Below are 5,463 nucleotides of genomic sequence, written 5' to 3'. Positions count from 1 at the left end.
GCAACATATCAGAAATAGATATGTGTAATTTTAGCGATTTTAGCACAATGCATGAATTAGCCAATCATTCAATTATCTAATTATAAGTTCGGATCTTTCGTCGAATAGTCTACACATAAAAGTATCGAAAATACAAGTTTCCCAAATTAGAGAGTCACGTTTACAACATTTTTAATAACATTTTTTCAGCGTGTATGGTTGTGGTAGATTTATCAACAAAACTAGTCAACATACCGCTGTTACACAAAGCGGGTGTCGTGTCCCATTCCCCGTTAACGCATGTCATCATATTTGGTTCCGTTGGACTGTATCCCTCATTACAAGATATTGAGCCGGTTGCCAGGTGACTATTTTCTCCGATAAAATTCCCATTGTCTACCACTGGAATTTCACACAGTGGAACAGCTATAGACAAACGGATAGCAAGAGTTACCATGATTTATACATATATCTACTTACTGCAGCACATATTGAAAATTGTACATTTAAATGATGCAAACATTGACGCAAGAGTGTCAACAATCGTATTGCATAAATCTCTACATTAACTATATATTGAATTAGCTAAACCACACGTTATTTTTTCAACACGTTAACTCTACCGACTGAAACAAGTAATGAATCAACCATCTCACCGTTGCAAGAAGCAGGTGCAGTGTCCCATTCACTGTTTATGCAAGTCATGTTATTCGGCTCCGTTGGAATATAACCCTCATTACAAGATATCCACCCTCTTGCTAGGTGGCTACGTTCCCCGATGAAGTATCCGTTATCTACTATTGGTAAGTCACACTCTGGAATAGCTGTGGGGAAGAATCTATCATTAGCTACTGTTTGTCAGCATTTTGTGTATATTTACTGTAAACACTTTGAAATATTTTACAACCCGTCGCTAATTTAATTTTGTAAGTATGGCACTGGCAAGAATACAAATAAATGTATCAACGAATTAGAAATTAACTTACGGTTACACGAAGTGGGCGCAGTGTCCCAATCTCCATTTAAGCATGTCATACTATTCGGTTGTGTTGGAGTGTAACCTTCATTGCAAGATATTGAGCCGGTGGCCTGGTCACTACGTGAACCGACAAAGTATCCATTGTCTACTATTGGCACGTCACATAGTGTAATAACTATGGATACGGAGACAACATCAGTTAACGATTGTCAATTATATTTGTGTATTTACTTTATTCATGTTGTGTTATGGATGATATCAACCACATTTTCTCACTGGTGCCTACCAACCTCATTTTCTCTTTGGTGCTATTTTTAAGTCGTGGTACCATAATCCGATAGAATGGTACTTAATAATACAAAACACAAGCACGAATGCTTCGGGATTCACGAGACGGAAGTTTTTTTCAATATAATAATAAAGAAGTTTAGAAGAAACAACATACAAAATATGGCCACCCTCCCGCGAGAAAACACGTTCATCAAAAACAGAACAGCATTAGTTCTCAGAATAAACAAATTTTAGCAGAAAATCGTGGGTTTCTTTTAATTATAGGGTCTTTTGTTTTATATCTGACGAATTACAACTATTGTGCTTGTTAAAATCATTCTAAATTTATATACTACCGGTATTCTTAGTTGACTTTCCCTTTAAGCGAATTGTAGAAGGGAATATAGGCAGTACAATTCACAATATATTGGGGGAAACAATACATAATATTAAAACAACATATTTTTCTGCGTTACCTGTGTCCCCACTGAGAACATAACATTTATCATTCTGCATGTCTGCTTTGCAAACTGTGCCACCATTTGCGGCAACGACGACAGGGCAATCACGCGACCTAGTACGACTGCCCGACCCAATTGTAACTGAGCAAGAACTCCATCCGCCCCACTTTCCCAACTCTGCATCTAATAAAGTTAAATGGTGTTCGGTTTGAGAATACAAAGACTACATGTTTCCAATAGGACTTTTTAAAACAATCAACGAATGTAGAAGTACCTGGGTACCGAATATCACAGGGAATATAGAAGATTAATACTGCATGCAATGTCATTTATGAGCTCAATATTATGTATAAGTATTTGATTCAAACATTCGTTTCATTTGATTTGAACGTGCTTTATTAAGCAGCTTACCAACAGTGCATGTTACTCCAGCATCCTGTCCATAAAAAGAGGAATCTATGCTTCCCCACGAGTCGTAACTACAGAAAGCAAGTGCTGGCTCACTCCCAGTACATGTTACACCACTTACAACAGGTGTTAAATCTGGAGTCGCATCGTGAGACGCCACATCTGCAACACGACGGAGAGAGGCTTACAATTGTACATAGTAGTCATAGTTAGCTGATGTACGCATGATAATTAATAAATAAATATTTAATAGATGGAGGCCGCAATATTGAATGCGTCTTGAAACTAGATAAAGAGACAAGTTGAGAAACGCGTTTTTCACTGTCTTACATACCAGGAGGGCTAAACGATCCGTTGGGGTGACATTAAGCTAACCGCTAACACAATTCGGCCGAATTCGTCTTTTTTGTGTGGAAAGATCCCTTGCATACCTAATTACACAATAAATATAGAACACTTTCCAAGGGTATTTGAAAACAAAATCGTCATCTAAGGCCATCACTGATTGGCTCATGAGTGGGATGACAATTATGGTTTTAGAAAAACCTGGGTGTGTTCTATGTTCTTCGTGTAATTAAGTGTTCGTATGCAAGTTTTTTTTTTGTCTACATAAAAACAACAAATTCGGCCGAATTTTGTTAGCGGGTGGCATAATGTTGCCCAAACACATCGTTTGGGTGTGAAAGTTGGATAAGGAATCCTGATTTGTAGAAATCTGATGAAAAACGAGTTTCTCAACTTATGCTGCATTAAAGATGGCGGCCCCACAGAGTAAATATCGTTAAATTGATCGCATTTAATTTATTATGATGAATACGCCAGCTGACTGTGTATGTAGTAGTCATACAAGTGTCAGAGTGGGATAATTGAAATAGATGGGTAACTGGCATGGAATGATACAATAATATCAGTTAGCGGTGAAGCTACAAACCTGGCATGTCAGCATTCTCTAACCCTAACAAAATAATAAGCTAATCATCAAATATGCAAAAAAAGTCAAATCGAATCAAAAATATGTTTATCCTAATGGCCTGAATACGGTCTTTGTGAGCCGACCGAGAACCGTAAAATCCATCGCAAGACGATAGAGATTGTTTCTCACACCACATGTGTTTAACAATAAACATAGTGTATTTGTGTGACTGACACCACAGCTTCGACAGCAATCATTCTTTTGTATTTACTTGAATGTGGTTAGATGTCCATCCTAAATGTAAACTGTATATAACTGTTAGTTGTGGCTAATGTAATTCGTGTGTTTTTTTTTTGTTTTTTTTTTGTTTTTTTTAAATATTTTTGTGCCAGGCGACATTTCTGGACATTGAATGTCACCTTTGTCTCTCCTGACTTTTTTTTGTATATGCAAATTGCAAGTGCTAGTGCTGACACATAGTGCAATTTACCACAGAAGTCATATTCATGTTTGGGACTACATGACAGGGCTGTGTGACCATCTCTCTGTCAAATGGCAATTTTGTAATTCGTGTTTTACGAACGCGTGTATAACTCTTGCCAAGTTCAAAACAAATTCGTTACGAATTTCAGTTGCGGCAAGACAATGTACCGGCAACTGACTGAAACCTGTTTGAAGAGTGTACCACTATATATGCATAGATGGAATTTCTCCTAGCGTTACGATGCCACGTAGTGTGAGGCATATAACAATACGCCAAATAATAAATACATCATTGAACACGCAGATTTATTCAGCATATTCGAAGTTTGGCTTATTTTGAATTTTGACAAATTATTCACTGACGTTAATTTGTTCAAATCGTCATGGCAATTAAAGTGTGACGCACTATAAAATGGTGACGCGCGTGATTGAACCTAAGCGCTTTGGGTGCCCCTAGCTGTCATTAACATATCGACGTGTTGAATATCCAGGACTCATTTGTTTATACTTCTGGATTATGCATTGTGCTAAATCAATGAATGCACCAACGAATTCCATCGTGGATAGACAAGTAGTTCGTTACTGGCAGACAGCCATTGAGTAACGATAAATACTAACTGCATTCCGTTGCAATGTTTAAGACCCCGATTATAATAATTTTATTTTTTTCCTTCATATGTTGTATATTTAGACACGTTTTAGAGTAATCCACGTCATAGTGGTTATTTACCACAGAAACCTCACTTGATTACACACTCGATCAGATCTATAAACTATACACTACTACAAGACAACAAATGCGATGCGATTTTTGATGGTCACATGAAGACTTACCCGAAAATGCAGAGGCAAATCCTAGCTGTCTGCACACAACCTCAGCTGCAGCCAGGTTCCACGTACCACTGTCACTAATTGTTCCCCAATTCCCGATTTCGTAGTTAAAGATTTCAACGCGGCCTTTCCCGATATCAGTAGATCCACCGAGTCGTATGGGAACTTGTAGAGTTTAGAAACAGTACTTGATAGTGAGAATACAATAGATTTCGATAATTCTGAAAAAATCTGATTATTAACAAAATATTCCAACTTTTTGTATCCTGTTTATTTCAATCAAATGACAAAGCAACACTCAGCAAACACTGTGAAACATTTCTCAATATAAGAAAATATGGTGTTATAAATGCATATATGTATTTAATCGTGTTCCGTGTCTCATTTGTTTTACGATGAAATACGATCACTTGATTTTCTAGTGAAGAAAAAGCAAATAATGAGACTTTTTCATCGGCCACAACACAATATATGTTAAACATTTAACAGTACTGTAGGCGATTACTGACAATCGCTTATTGCGCATCTTTGTCAACCTACGTGATAGTTCGCGTTAGTAGAAATAGAAACTCTCGCATCGCAAATGCAAATTAAATACATATCATATTCAAATTGGTGTACCGACGAAAACATCATTAATTTTGTCATTTGAGCTACATTTATAGCTATTGTACTGTAGAGAACATTAACTAATTGCCTGAAGTGTAATTAATTGTGGCCCAGAAATAAACACAGTGATGGATTATAGAGTGTGTATGACCAAGCATGATAGCAAGTAGGGTGGAACGGGAGACGGGATTGTACTAGAACAGCGTCCAGGCTAGTAACATTAGCGAACAGAACAACTACACTACACTATAATTTATTGTCATCAACATCGTTTCATAGATTGATTGGTCATAATGTATCTAGTGGTTCATTTCATCGTATCGTAATACATCCGCAATGGCTATTCGCGCACACCAACCTCACCTGACTTCGCTCTTACATTCTTAGTATATAAAGAGTTCCATCGGAAGGTTGGGGTTTACATTTTTTCAATGACCAATTTATGAAGGTTATTTCAATCTTAGAATAATTTATCGAAAAAATACTTGGAATGTGTTATGATATTGAACGAGGATATGACAGATAATAAT

Source organism: Saccoglossus kowalevskii, chromosome 12 (genome assembly GCF_978046115.1).
Source record: "Saccoglossus kowalevskii chromosome 12, keSacKowa6.1, whole genome shotgun sequence".
Taxonomy (NCBI): Eukaryota; Metazoa; Hemichordata; class Enteropneusta; family Harrimaniidae; genus Saccoglossus; species Saccoglossus kowalevskii.
This window is presented reverse-complemented; position numbering follows the sequence as displayed.